We start from the raw sequence: 16,278 nt of genomic DNA, 5'->3' as shown, positions 1-16,278 counted from the left end.
TTGAACTTCTCTGTAATGTTGACATTGTGTATTTTTCAGGCTTTATTGGCATTTATTTGAAGGAGAAGGTATGATTGCATAAAAAAACTCAAAAAAAAAGTTTTCTTCGTCTTTATTATGTTTTAATAGTCATCCAATTCAGCCTCCTTAAAATAGAGTAATTTTTGATACTCCAACACAAATAACGAAATTCGAATTTTTCACTGATATTAATTAAAAGTAAGCAACTGTATATAATTCATGGAAATATAAAGAGCTATAAAATAACATAAAAACGCATAATCTATTGTGGTTTCATTGGAGTAAGAATCAGAACATAGCATAACTGCATGCTCGAAACAAACATATTTTTTACATTTCATGCAGTTGTTGCGTGTTTTTCGGGTCTTTTATCGAAGAGAAGAATGTATAACGACTTCTAGATAATTACCTGATGATAAATGTTCTGGAATATGAAATTTGCATATTTCTAATGTTCTTTGTCTCTGTTTTCTTGGTAAATTAGGAATTAATGCCTTTTTTTAGATGGTGCATAAAAAGGTGTTATAAAAGGATTTCTAGCAACTTCATTTTCTTTTTCTTGTTTTCTTGTCGATATTGTCCATTATAAAAAAATATCCCCGAAACTTTAACTGTTAAAAATTACCATAAGCTACCGATTAGTTTATATCTTACTGTTTACAATTCTTCCACAAGTGAAATTCTTTCACAAGTGTGTATGTATATGACCATTATATTTAGCGAATAACTATACGAAATTCAAACATTTATATTTTGCTTTTGAACGTATGAATCTAACGACGAAAATACCGACGAATAGTTAATATACGGATCCGTTCAATCCAGTTACAAAAGGGACTAAAATCAAATAAGAATAATCCGGTAATAATCTTATTCAATAAATATTCCATGCCACTAACATTAATTTATACATTTCATTCAACAATATTCTAGAATATGAAAAAAGGCATTTCGGTGTGTCAGACCGAAAGTGTTAAAAAAGTGTTTACTCTTTATGAATATGTTGATGGTTCTGAAAAGAACCTTTGGTGTTGTGTTTTTGTTATCACTCGATATTCCCATCTTGTTCGGTTAAACCTTCCTGTTTAGCTATTGCGTTTGCCACTCGCCACAGCTTTCACAGTTGGAAAATTTCTTCCCATCCAGCTTGTGACATGTTGTTCAGTAAATTACATTTAATGCGACGTGCCGGAGAACACTTTGCCACTCACTAAAACTAATTGTTGCCTTGATGAGCACCGAACCGAAACTGCTCTGTTCTTGATGCGGGTTTTCTGATTGTCGTGAGCAGCTTTACAAGCCAACTCGAGCACTCCGACGGCCGAAACTCTATAATCGCTGTTAGGAATACTGGTGCTCCGGCACCAATCCGTTCGGCCTAGTTACCCTTGCGGAGCAATCAGTGAATGCGACCAACAGGGAACTGGAGACCTGCACGATTCGAGTGAGACTTTGTCTTTCCCTTAACTTGTCCTCCTTTGTTACGTCCACGATGCCGATGCCGTACAACCACACGGGTTTACGGTTTGAAAGAAAATAAGATATTTTTTTGGGGTCCGCGTGTTTTATACTCTAGCGGTACACACTCACAGGATAGAGACAAATCGGCAGACTCAGCCAGAGGGGCGAGTCCAACGAGACGAACGAATGAACGTTAAAAGGGAGCGATGGCAAAAAAATACATTCATTACGTTTTGTTCGCTCGTTGGAATCACATGCAAGCTAAAAAGGGTCCTTTTCAGGATCACAAAATTATCTTCAATCTAAAGAGTTTATTGTTTTGTTATCATTCGGTATCCCCATCTTGTTCGGCTAAACCTTTCTGTTTAGCGATTGCATTTGCCACTCGCCACAGCTTTCACAGTTGGAAAATTTCTTCCCATCCAGCTTTGTGACATGTTGTACAGTAAATTACATTCAATGCGACATGCCGAAGCGCCACTCAGTGTCGCATTGGAGGCGATTTTAATCTGTAATTGCACATTTGCGATGACAGTGGTACAGTGTCGACTTTCAATGTGGGGTCATAATTTGGACCCCGAACTCTATGTTTACAAAAATGTCCAACTAAATAAGTCGCATTACATGTCCGTCCAATTAGCTAAATGTCGAACTAATTGTAAATTACTGTACTTTCAATCTGGAAACAATTTAAGAATTGGTGAAAATTGAATAATCAGGAAAGTCCCCAACTATCAATAAGCTCAGAACAACTGCCAAATTCACATACTCATCAGATCCTGGCAAACAAATTATGAAAAAATCAATTTGTGTTTTATTATTATTTTGGATAATGTTTTAGAAAGCATTGAACTGTATTTCCTAAACTCTTTTTTGGAAGGTTTAATGGCCCTGAAAAGCGCCTTGTTTTATGGAATGGTTCCAATTTAGAAAACTTAGTACTCGTGGTTTTGAAAAAAACCATTTCGAACGCCCTCGATGCCGCCTTGTTCTGGATTTGCCACCAAAGCAGATTGTAAAAAGAACAAACTTTTTGACGTAGGACTACGTCTTTCATTTCTATACCGGGGTGTAAAATCAAAGTTTCGAAAACGAAAGCGTTACGCCGGAGACCGAGATTTTGAGCGTTAATAGCTCCTAAACAACTGAACGAAATGGTATGATAAACACTTCATTAGAAAGATAAAATGTCTACGCGTTCTATACTTGTTACTTTCTGATCCAAAAACTTGTTTCAATAGTCTTAAATTTGCTTTCAAAACAGGCTATTGAAATCACCAATCGGTATATAAGCGAGCGCCGCTCGGAAATCCACTCAGTTCTAATTGAACAGCGATTGGAGCATGTTGTCGCTGTTGTGGTGAAGCTCTTCATTTATCATGAAAGCGCGGATGAACGGTGTCACCAATAGCCTGTTTGTGCACCTTAGGCCAGAAGGGAATCCATCAGGAGTAGAGTGATGCCACAAACGGTTCCCCGGGAAGATCTCGAAGCAGCCGCTACACACACACATACACGCGCGGAATTCTTTCCGTTTGGATGCCATTGAGCATCGAGAAAGATTCGGAAATTAATCTGCCAGTTCCTCTGGTAATTTAAAAATACATTCATGTGAAAGAGTTTATTTGAATGTTTTCTATCCATGTAACACTGTGACCAAATATGTTTCAATCAAGTGCTATTAACAGATGGTTATCGAGTTAGCATAAACCACTGGTTGGCTTCCAGTATCGAGGAAAATGTGGAAATATCCAAACGTTACTGAAAATAATCTGCCAGTTCTTCTGGGAATTTAAAATTACATTCATGTGAAAGAGTTTATTTTAATGTTTTCTATCCATGTAACACTGTGACCAAATACATTTGGTTTTGTGATTTTTCAATCAATCGCAATTAACAGGATAGCTTCTGAAGATTATTCTTCCCCATCAGTAGGATATTTCCGTATCCAATATTATATGCGCCCGCAATCGATTATTGCTCAGTCGCCGAAAGTTCCGAGCTCAGAGAGTTCATTCCCCTCTAGTTTGCCTTCCAAATTGCCATCGTAAACCACGCCTTCTCTCGATTCAATCACGCACAGAAAGCATACTTTAGCGATATTCTGGTGGTGAGACGCATTCATTTTTCGTGAGGACATCGACAAGACAACATCGTTGCTGAGGGTGCTGGACGGCGAAGGATCGAGATCTGCCCTGAAACGTAACCAGTTTGTTTGAAACTGTGAGGGAGCACAGAGAAGCCGATCCTTCATGAGAAGAGAAGGTGACCATCGAAGCAGCCGCTACACATACACATACACGCACGGAATTTTTTCCGTTGGGATGCCGTTCAGCATCGAGAAAGATCCGGAAAATAATCTGCCAGTTCCTCTAGGAATTTAAAAATACATTCATGTGAAAGAGTTTATTTGAATGTTTTCTATCCATGTAACACTGTGACCAAATATGTTTCAATCAAGAGCTATTAACAAATGGTTATCGAGTTAGCATAAACCACTGGTTGGCTTCCAGTATCGAGGAAAATGTGGAAATATCCAAACGTTACTGAAAATAATCTGCCAGTTCTTCTGGGAATTTAAAATTACATTCATGTTAAAGAGTTTATTTTAATGTTTTCTATCCATGTAACACTGTGACCAAATACATTTGGTTTTGTGATTTTTCAATCAATCGCAATTAGCAGGATAGCTTCTGAAGATTATTCTTCCCCATCAGTAGGATATTTACGTATCCAATATTGGATGCATAAAACCTTGTGCCTCCAACGTAACGCTCTCGTTTTCGAAGTTTTCCAAATATTCTTTCATTCAGAATGAATTCAGATTCAACTTCAAACAAATGATCTCTAAATCAACGATAGTCCTACGTCACCCTTGCGGTTATACCATAGATATAACCCACTTCCTGTTTTTCTTCTGCTACCTGATGCCGTTTTGCGATTGCGTTTGCCACTCGCCACTCGCTGCAACTGCCTGTTGTCTTGATGTCCACCGAACCGAATGTGTTCTGTTCCGAATGCGGGTTTTCTTATCGTCGCGAGCAGCTTTGCCAGCTAACTCGATCACTTCGGCGGCCGAAACTATATAACGCCGGCTAGGTGGACTGGTGCACTGGTACTAACGCGCTCGGCCTAGCTACCCTTGCGGGGAACTCCAGATCAACACTGTTCGAGCGGGATTTTGCCTTTCCCTTCACTTTTCCTCCTTTACCATGTCCAGACATGGCTGCTTGGGTTGGTTTGTTGATGTGTTGTGATGCGAACCGATGTGGTGTACGGTTTGAATGAGAATGATCGTTACAGAAGGAAGGAAGGAAGGTCTTGTATTATAGAGACTTTAAACTTTTGCAGTTCATTCGTCTCTAGCCTTGAGAAAGGCCCTTTGAAAACTCTACTCTACTCTACTCCAGCGCTACCACCTCCATCCTCTTGCCTTGAGAAAGGCACTCGATCCCTCGCCGTCCAGCTCGTCCAGCAACGATGTTGTCCTGTCGGTGTCCACACAAAGAATGATCGTTACGGCAGCGGAGCGGGGATTTTTAAACTGGCTGGCTGGCTCGAGAATTACGCATGTGTGAGACTGCGACCAATGTTTCGTTCATTTTTTTCTTTTTCTTTTCCAATCGTGCTTCATTCTATTTCGCTGCTGCTCTGGTTGCCCGTTTTGGTCGGTACGATTTAAGGAGCACAAAATGGACCAATCAAAAATGGGCACATAGTGCATTTTGACAATGCTTGATATTTCACAATTATTCAATTATTTATCTCAAGAAAAATGAAATGTTATTCGTTATGATAGATGTGTAGATATATTTCCTATCAGTTGATGCCAAAACCTTTGCGATCTATTGAGAAATGCTCAAGTTATAAGCGTTCCAAATCTTGCATTTTTTCCTACTTGTTCAGTGCCTAGATTTCCATTTCACCCCCTATATCTTCCGGTTAGACGTAGTCCTACGTCAAAATTTATTTGGCATACTGTTCAAGAGCGCTTCTAATACATCCAAAGATTAGTACGTTGAGCTGGTTTCATCGCACCGACATTGGGCTTTCTGTTTAGAGAGTGTCAACTGGAAGCGACAGCAACAAAATTGGAAAGTGATTTTTATAAAAGTCCTCTATTGATCCGCAGGGACCAACGTGAGTCAGACGACAAGTTCATCTTTAGTCCCCTAGCTCGGTGAGGGCTTAACGTTTTAAATAAGCCGGAAGAACTAGTGTATACTCGTCAGGAAGAGGCAGAGTTGTTTGATGAAGTATCGTAAATGAAGCGCTGGGCGGTCTTACAGAAGTTGACCGGAACCTGAAACATGGCTGATGAAAAGATGTATACCGGCGTGTTATTTTACCTTTTTGTGGCTTTGGTGGAAATTTTTCACTTCTTTCGCCGGAAAGAAGTTTTTCACCAGCACATCAAGCTACTCCTTCTAGGTGATTGCCTGCTGCTCAGATACGGCCGGTCTCGTCTGACGCTTCCGCATAAAAATGTCCATGTTGGCCAGATTCTTCTCCACCGTTTGGCCAGTTACTTCGATCTCCCGGATTAAGAAGCGGCAAAGAGATGTTATTGTAAATACCAGATCGGCTATATCTGGCGGACACAAAGTGCCTCAGGATGTCCAACTCTTTCGTTGTGGGGTGGAGCTTGCAGTATGGAAAAATCATCAAGATGCTTGACAGTGCTGCTGCAGCGAATCAACAGCCTTGAACCATTTTTGTTGTAGACTTAATAAACGTAACATTTAAAGAAAATTTGTTCCTATAAATTATCTATCATCTATCCGAAATTACTCCATTTTTTGAATGCATACGTTAACACTAAAATCGATGAAAAATGAATAGAAATTTTCGAGCATTCCATTCGGTAATTTGAAGAAAATTGTAGAATTTGAATCGTGCTTGCCAGGCGTAAATGCTCTGAATGAGCGAGTGATTTTCGGTCGTAAACAAAATCTAAACCACCGAAAAATCACAACTGAGTGCCGATACTCAGAAAGAAATAATACTGATCAGTTTAGACTCGCTGAACTATGGTTTATGCTCAGATGACGTATATACATAACGTTTTGTTTTATGTGTCCCGCGTTAGACCTCTGACCATCTGGTCACTTTACCTTTGCACCAACACATGCGATACGCCGACGAACGACGAATAACGAAGCTAGAGAGAATCGCAAAGTCGTAGTCTTGATATCTTCTGAGAAATGAACGAATTATTGATTTCTCGGTCTGACAGACCAATGCACGAGTATAGGAGTGTTAATAAATACGGCGTTTTTCATGTTGTTTCCACCAGTCTTCCATGTTTCACAAAAAACACTGCGTCCGGAATAAACATGTCCACGCTGCTGTTCACAGTTTTGTGTTTGAGTACAAACATGATTTTTTCGTACCTATGTTAGAGAATGTAACATGTTTGTATTCGTGATATGTTTGGACATACGATGTTTAATCCCAATGTTTCACATGATGTTCGAACATGGTGTACAGTTTCTCTTGCATTTTCACCCCAAGTACCGGCAGTGCGTAGAGTAGAAGAAGCGAATCGGACACCACACCACCACCACTCAACGCGTGGTGTGTTGGTATGTTGAGATGGAAAAAATGCTTTCCTTCCATGACAATGGGTGCTTCATCAAAAATATTGGGCAAATAAAATAAACCACTTTTTCTGTTCTGAACAAAATAATCATCGATTGATATGAGGGTTTTTCACATTTGATATCATTATTTAGTGCACGCATCAATTTACACATTGAATTCATGTAACATTCGCTATTATTAGCTATTTGAACAAGTACTAAAATTGAATTATTCAGCAGTGACATGTTAGGCGTGACGCTAACCACTCGACCACACATAGCATATGTAGTGCAGTGTAAGTGTAGCTTTTAGTTTTTTCCTTCATTCAGTTTGTGATAACATCGAGAAATTAATGGTGTGTTTTAGCCGCTGAAATTTCTCTGCTGGTTCTGCTGTGTGCCGCTGAAGGTTGCATCTAAAACTAATTTTTGGGTATTAATTTTTTCGGTCAGCATTTGTACGACGTCGCCCGCTATGCAGTCGGCTCCCCAGACTTTAATTGCCAACATGCACGCAAAAAAAAAATAGAAAGCTTCTTTCTATTCAGAGAATGTTTTCTTTGAACGAAACCAAGGATTATTTAATCAGACTTGCAAAATGTGCATGAACGATCTATAAACTTTTACTTAGTCGCGGCAATACATACACACACTCTTCACAGATACACGGGCCGAAGGTTGTGCAGTCCACTGATGATTCAACAAGAGCCAAAGGTTGTACCGCTAATGACAACTCTACACGAGCTGATGATTGCGCCGGCTAGTGATCATTCTATCCTGGATTCCTCGAGTCGAAAAAGACGCACCACGCTAGATATGGGGTGCAGACTAGGGGGTCGTTGCTGATTAACGGTCAGCTGCATCCCAATAGGAAGTATCCCATGTCGGGCACACGTACAGAGCACTGAAGACTGCAACATCCCAATTATGAGAACACTTGTAATACTAACCTCGAGCCAACCGCGTGTAATCGGTTACATATTACTAACATAGTTATAAGGCAAACATTGTCAAAATATTGAACTCCCGGCCCCGTTAGGCTGACGCCATATGAGCCTTAATAAAAATATATATTTTGGTGCATGAACTTATAGCCTCTTAGTTTGTGCAATTTTTGAAATGCGAACTAAATTTCAAGTTCGTTTCTGTGAAAAAGTATTCTAAGAAGAAATGTTCTGGGATGAATAATTTCTTTCCGTGTATGAAAAGAAACGAAACGAAAGCAATGAATACTGCGACATCGGGTGATATGTTTGTACATGATGTTCTTGAATTATAAACATCGTGTTTGTTTTCACATGTCTACGTTTGTGTATCATTGTTCGTGTTGGGGATGGACACTCAACACTAGCGAGAATCATGTTCGAATTCAAACAAAAACATGGAATTTTCACATCTCGTCGACATGTGTAAGTGTTTTTCGGAAGACTGGTTTCACCTTGTGAGATATCGTGTTTTCGTGTTCCGTTCCAGAATTTTAGATGCACACACCGATTAAACTATAGTAACAAACAATCTACATCTGGTTCCGGATTCGACTGCTTATTCCCAATGATTACCTCTAATTCCTTGGGAGACCAAAATCCATTCTCTTTCTCTACTGGTGTCTCTTGTATATTAGAGATCACAAAACTCAACACTTCTTTTTGTAAACTACGAAGACTAATTTTACATCATTCATATTGCATATCGCATTTCCGGTATTTACTTTCAAAACATGCATGTCTTTATTACACGGAGACTTTCCCGCCACATATTAAACCATGTTCTGGACAAAGCTGCTGATTTTAATATCCAGTAGGTAGTTAATCATCATCACCCCTTTACCCCAACGCCGTTTGCTCAACCAGGACTCAGCCATTCATCAATGCACCGAAACATTCCCGTTAAACTGTTTCTGTTCCGTTTCTGTTTTACTGTGTCTAGTCTTCTGGAAAACAATTTCGTTGTCCCGTAGAAACCGCCAAAGAGAATTCCGTAAATACTCTCATTCGGTTTATGTACGAATTGATCTGGTCGAAGCTCACGTAGGGGAATTGGGGGGAATTTGGTTAAGGGGTCCAAATCGCCTAATATTTCCAAACCAATACGGTCTAAATAAAAAAAATATAACATTGTACACTGAGCTACACTTGTTTTCTCTCAATCAATAATGTTTAATCATTATATCAAGCTTCAAATTACCAAATATATCATAAAAAGATGATTTTTGTACATTAAAATTTGATGCGGGGTAATTTGAACCGTCTGTGGGGTGATTTGGTCCAGTGTGTGCTTCATCGAAAAAAACATAATAATGTTTACGTAAAGTATTTTGGGATAATGTTACAATCGGTAACACTCTTCTGGGATCGATAACAGGTGTCTTGGTCAGATTCCAGACCTGATAAATTGGATTGAGACCATCACAAATTCTGTACGGATCTATTCACTGTTGTTTGAGCATTATCAAACACTTTCGACGCTTGGTCAAAGAAAATCCGTTCTTGGTGGCCAGCGTTGCTCTTTCAAGCTCCTCCTTCTTCCAACGTTGTCATGTTGCACCCATATAGATTGTCTTGTTCCAACTTTCTGATGTGGACAGAGGCGTGATACGTGATGGAACAACATTTGGAATACCACTTTTTTCACATTCCAGCATCTCTCATACGGATAGCGAGGATAATACCGAATAACGCTGGACCCAGCAGAAGCAAAATGCGTCTTCTAGCTACTATATTCTCGTCAATACTGCGGTATGGTCTGCGGCTCTCGAAAACGGAATCGGAATCGCGGAAAACTGAACCGTACGTTTCGGCTCATGGCGATGCGAGTTGCGAGCACGTTCTCCGACGTTCTCGTACGAAGCGGTATGCGCTGGAATGATCCCAATTGGATCCCCTTGCGGAAGACGGCGAGTGCTATAGACTCACGAAACCAGCGGTTTCCGAAAAAACAGCGAGAGTAAAATCACTCCCGTAGCCGAGTGGTTAGCGCCCCACATTATCATGTCGGGGGTTTGGGTTCAATATATATATCGTGGAGGAAATGATGAGGGCACCTGGAATGTAGTTAACAGCGCAATCGTACAAATCATGTCCGAGCTACAGCGGAAGTGGAGGACCGACCAGCGTGATACGGATGATACCCTACGAGAGTGGCTGTTATAGTAACTTGAAATCAAAAGAATTCCAATTGACTTTCACGTCTGTTCCCCGCCTATAATACACTGTATCCGTCCGTTCGTCCGATCGGTATCAACTCTCAGTCTTTTACCTCTCTCGACTCTTTTCTGTTCTGTTAGCTCATGGCACACTTCTTCGAGCAGTGGTGCCAGAGCGCCAGACACTACAATCCCACCCTTGTTTTTATAATTTTAGAAGAATACATAGTCCTGAAATTTAGACGGTGCAAATTGTTTTAAAGTTTGAACAAGTTGCCTCTATTGCATATTTTGAATTGTCATGAAGATAAGTTTTTGTGGGGTTTGAGTACGAGGAACCTGACTATGTCACAAATTATCAGGCGCCTGAATTGATAGCGGTGCTGCTTCACTTGTGAGACCAGGAACTTCCGTCAGGTGCGCAACGTTGCTTCGGAACTCTACTCGTAATCTGCATCTGCAGAACACCTAGTGGTCTACTTTACATGCGAAACAGCTTGAACTTTCTCATGAGGCGGAAGACTAGTGGGGCGCATTGGAACTCAAAATCCCCAAAACGCTTGCAAAACTACACTGCTTTTCTTTTGTAGGACATGTTTTTGAGAACATTTAGTGACTGTGAGAGCCCTTTCTTATTAGATTATAGATTAGATTATATTGCCTTGTCGATAACGTCGTTCGATTTGGCTGCTAGACCTTGAATCTGGGAATCTACACCTTTAAGATTAACAGCTATTTTCTCGATTCCATCCCACATACGATCTCTCACTAGCATCCTCAGACGGAGTTCGCTCAACCAACACCCCTCAAGTATAACGTCCTTAATTACAAACTCTGACAATACATTTTTCGTCGACTTTGAATATTTCTCTACTCCGCATAAATCGCCCGTTGTCGAACCTGTATAAATTATATAAGTTCACACTAAGGAACATCTTTCGAACTCAGAGAGCTCCAGGGATCATTGAAACATTGCTCATCGAAAATTATTTTATTTTTTTTTTGACAGACCTAGCTCAATAAAGGCTATCCGCTCAATGAAAGTTCCCAAACACTCATCTTTGATTATTACTACCATGAATTATGGAATCGCGTTATTCTCGCACTTTCATTTTGCCCCTTGCTTCACTCATTTGTTCCTTGCATTTTTATCTGTTCCAATCACTTTCATTATCACCTGTTTCCTGTACTTGTATTAATCCTTCGCTTTTCATTTTGCCCCTTGCATCACCATTTGCCCCTTGCATCTTCATTTGCCTCTTGCATTATCGTTTGCCCCTTGCATCTCCATTTCCCCTTGCGTCATCATTTGCCTTTAGCATCATCGTTTGCCTCTTGCATCATTATTTGCCACTTGCATCTTCGTTTGCCCCTTGCAACATCGTTTGCCACTTGCATCATCGTTTGCCCCTTGCATCTCCATTTGCCCCTTGCGTCATCATTTGCCTTTAGCATCCTCGTTTGCCCCTTGCGCCATCATTTGCCCCTTGCATCTTCGTTTGTCCCTTGCAACATCATTTACCACTTGCATCAACGTTTGGCCCTTGCATTTCCATTTGCATCTTGCATCATCTACGTAATTCCCACGTATCACCCTACGTGTGTAGTTCTCTAACCTTCAATCAGTTATACATATTTATTTACTCTCAACGAATTTTCATTATTTTCTCTAATATTTTCTATTCAACTCACAACTTCTTGCGCCTCCTGCTCAACCACACCACTGGAAGCAATTGGTGTTGCCCAAATTTCTGACAAATAGAAACAAAAAAAATACATTTGATAACTATCGAGCCTTCCGATCGCAGTAATCTCCACAACCAGCAAACTTTTGCAGCACAGAGAAAATTTTATCCGGTTCAATCTACCACACTAACACAAATTCAACCTTACCTCCGTGTACAAATGACGCCACTTCCAACTCGCAAACAGCGTTATTCTAGAATCTAAATCTATAACTACAAAATATTGTTTACGGTAACACTTATCATCACCAATTTTGTTTTTTTTTCTCGTCGCCATTTATAGTAACTTGAAATCAAAAGAATTCCAATTGACTTTCACGTCTGTTCCCCGCCTGCAACACACCGTATCCGTCCGTTCGTCCGATCGGTATCAACTCTCAGTCTTTTCCCTCTCTCGACTCTTTTCTGTTCTGTTAGCTCATGGCACACTAGGTAGTGCGGACTGAATCAAAACGGCTGTCAAAAAAGATCCAATTGAAATGTCAAAAGAGATCCAACGATCAGGAGTGTTATTTTTCTTATGATAATGATTATGGTATTGTTGTCAGGGGCAAAAAAAAATTAAAATAACAAAATGAACGAACTACATTTTTCCGTCAATTGTTTGATTAACCATTGTATCTCTGAAAGAGCATCTCAGCCTTTCACTGAGCTACGCCTTTTTAATGTCCCCTCTCTTTGACATAACGTTTTTCCGAACGAAATAAAAACAAACGAAGGCAGAGTCACGTAAATGTTTACTCCTAGGTAGTGCGGACTGAATCAAAACGGCTGTCAAAAAAGATCCAATTGAAATGTCAAAAGAGATCCAACGATCAGGAGTGTTATTTTTCTTATGATAATGATTATGGTATTGTTGTCAGGGGCAAAAAAAAATTAAAATAACGAAATGAACGAACTACATTTTTCCGTCAATTGTTTGATTAACCATTGTATCTCTGAAAGAGCATCTCAGCCTTTCACTGAGCTACGCCTTTTTAATGTCCCCTCTCTTTGACATAACGTTTTTCCGAACGAAATAAAAACAAACGAAGGCAGAGTCACGTAAATGTTTACTCCTGCGATTTGAAAATATTCGATAAAAAGTGGAAGGAAGAGATGCCAGATTATTTTTAAAAAAAGTCTGTAAAAACATGTGAATGTCTGTTAAAAATGTGGAAAAGTCTGTAAAAGTGTGCAGATCTATAGAAATGTCTTTTAACGTTAATTTTCACATATTCATGAATACTTTGTACATCGTGATGCACGTAAGATTGTATTTTGTTCTCAGATCTTCGTCAAAAGTGGTAATATTGTTCTTTATCGCAAAACATTAGACTCGTATTTTTTTATTTTTTCATTGGGGTGCCCATTTCCATTTTAGGGTGATCCAAAAAATCATTTTTTTTCACTTTTTCCCAAAATGACTTTTTTCTAAAATTTATAGCTTTCGAACCACTTAACCGATTTAGATGATCGACATATCAAATTGAAGCCAATGAGCTTTAATTGAGAAATATTGAACTTGCAGATAATATGGATCCTATTTTCGTAATTATTGATTGTAGTCGTTTTTTAATGTTTTCATGGCTTTGGACTAGGGGGCGCTATATTTTTTTATATTTTTTCTTGGAAGCTGAGAATTTTTTACATAAAATATCTCGATATCAGAGATGCTATTTTTTTCGTTTTTGAAATATGATTTTTCAAAACTAATCGATGGTTCGAAAAACAAATTTTCCCCATTTTTCCCACTACAAAAACATAACTCTTGAACTATTGGACCGACTCATATCATCGACATATCAAATTGAAGCTTACGAGCTATTTTTCTTTGGAAAAATGTTACTTTTGCGAAAAAATTGAATTCTTGTTTTTGTAATTATTGATTGATTTATTTTTTCATAGTTTTCTCGTTTAAAGATAGGAGCGCTATATTTTTTTTATATTTTTTATGGAAAGCTGAGGATTATTTACCTAACATATCTCGATATCAGAGATGTTATAATTATCGTTTTTAAGTTATAAATTTGTAAATTTAACATGTTTTAAGTCTTCGATCAATATTCATATGTGACTAAACTAGAACTATGCTACTAGAATCCTTCCCGCAAGTGTGATATTTTTTTCAAATTTTGCTTATTGGCTTCAATTTAATACATCGATCATCAAAACCGGTTCAGTAGTTCAAATGTTATGATTTTTTGCAGAAAGTTATTGGACAAAGGGGGAAAAATGATTTTTCGAACCACCATTACTTTGAAACATCATATCTAAAAAACATAAAAATAGCATCTCTGATATCGAGATATGTTATGCAAAAATCCTCAGCTTTCAAGAAAAAATATAAAAATATAGCGCCCTCTAGTCCAAAGTCATAAAAAAATAAAAAACGACTACGATCAATAATTACTAAAATATAATAATTTTTTTTCGCATGTTAAATATTTTTTAATAAAAGGTTACGTCAATAGTTTCAATTTTATATGTCGATCATCTAAATCGATTCAGTTATTCAAAAGTTATTAATTTTCATTTGTCAATTTTGGGAAAAAGTGGAAAAAAAATATATTTCGGACCACTTAATAACTTATGTGTCGTAAGTGTGTTTAAATGTTTCAATGGTCTACACATACATACATACACATACATACGCGTTGTTAATTTTTACAAAAATCAGTATTTCTTCGTTGATATATTGGACATCCACCAAGGCTTGCAGTCTTGTCGTTGATGAAATTTATAAGAAAATACAGTGTATATTTTCCATCCGCCATGCAAGGCTATACAAGTTTTAGATCCCCACACGGCCATGAACCATGTCTGTGGTAACAATAACGAACAGTAACCCATATTTCGTCATAAGCAGACCCGAAAGCGAATGTAAATTGTTGAGAATAGAATGAAAATTTTTATTCGATTTTGTTTTAATACTTAGAAGACAAAGTCCTGACCCTAGCTTAACTATTTTTCAATAAATCTCCTTGCATTTCAGCAAAACAATCTTATCTAGAACAAAAAATAATTATCAGAGACAATTTTCGTTCAAGGTTTTTCGTTACCTGCAGAGAATGCAATTTTTCATTAATTGTGAATAACCGTATCCTCTCTTTCGTCTGCAATGATGTCAGGGCAAAAGTACTTATGTGTATGAGTTCCAAACTTCATACACACCAGATGGGCCAACCAGAAAGACTGCCGGGCCGCAGGTTGAGTATCGCTGGTCTAACGTCATGTGTATTGATATAAACTAAATATAATAACTTTTCTGTATTAAAACTATGGAAAAATGGCATATGGTGAGTCAAATATCTTTGATGTGATGAATAGAGCCCTTTTATTTTTCAAAAACCTGTGAAATATTGTTATAACTAAAGTCTACAACAAAAATAAAAAGTGTTTTACAGATATGTCTGTAAATTCACAAACATATTTGTAAATCTGGCATCTCTGGTGGTCTAAGAATTTATTGCAAGGAATCGCTTGAAAACATGCATGAATTTGCTTGAAAATGAAGTGGATTGAGTCCGCACCACTTAGATGGCACACTTCTTCGAGCAGTGGTGCCAGAGCGCCAGACACTACAGCTGTGACGGGGCGCGCGTTATATTGGAGGGCACTACTAGATCGACGCTTCGCTGGGAGGAGAAATAATGCGAGGGTGGCTGTGACGGGAGGCGCGTTACGTCGGAGGGCGTTTCCTAATCGGCTCACGTCTCGACAGGTAAACGGATACTGGCGAGATGGAAAAAACGGCGTGGAGACCTACAAAATGCCTGCCTGGCAACGCCTGATCGTGGCCTGGATGGAGGAACACTGCGATCATCGAGGAAGACGTAATCAAACCGGTACATACCCCACGAGAGTAGTTGTGACGGATTGCACGACAAGTTAGAGACTGGTCCGACGTTAGAAACTGGTGAAGCGCACGAGCACTGCCGCTCCCCGAAGTAGTCGACTCGATGTGGGATACCGGGGGATACGAGGCGACGAACCGAGGACTTGGTTTTAGTGGGTGTGAACCCCACACGACGTCTGGGTTAACCCGTCCCAGATAAGGCTGGTAGAGCTTTCTTAACCCCTTTAAAAAACTCTCATTAAGAGGACATGGTCTGCATAACGGGTGATACAATCTTCCTCATACTCAAGTATCTCTGACATCGGCTATATCCAACGGGGATCGAGCCAAGGCCGGCTGGAATGCAAAGAAATTTCACACAACCACGCTATCCATATAGCTGCCTGCGCTGATATATAAAAGCGTGATAATATTACACCTCATCATAAACTGAAGTTGGAAAGTTTTTTTCTAAGAGGAAGAACATGAACGAGAATAAAGGGTGTGTCA

This window comes from Toxorhynchites rutilus, chromosome 3, assembly GCF_029784135.1.
Source record: "Toxorhynchites rutilus septentrionalis strain SRP chromosome 3, ASM2978413v1, whole genome shotgun sequence".
NCBI lineage: Eukaryota > Metazoa > Arthropoda > Insecta > Diptera > Culicidae > Toxorhynchites > Toxorhynchites rutilus.
The sequence above is the reverse complement of the archived record's forward strand: the minus strand, read 5'-3'. Positions refer to the sequence as shown.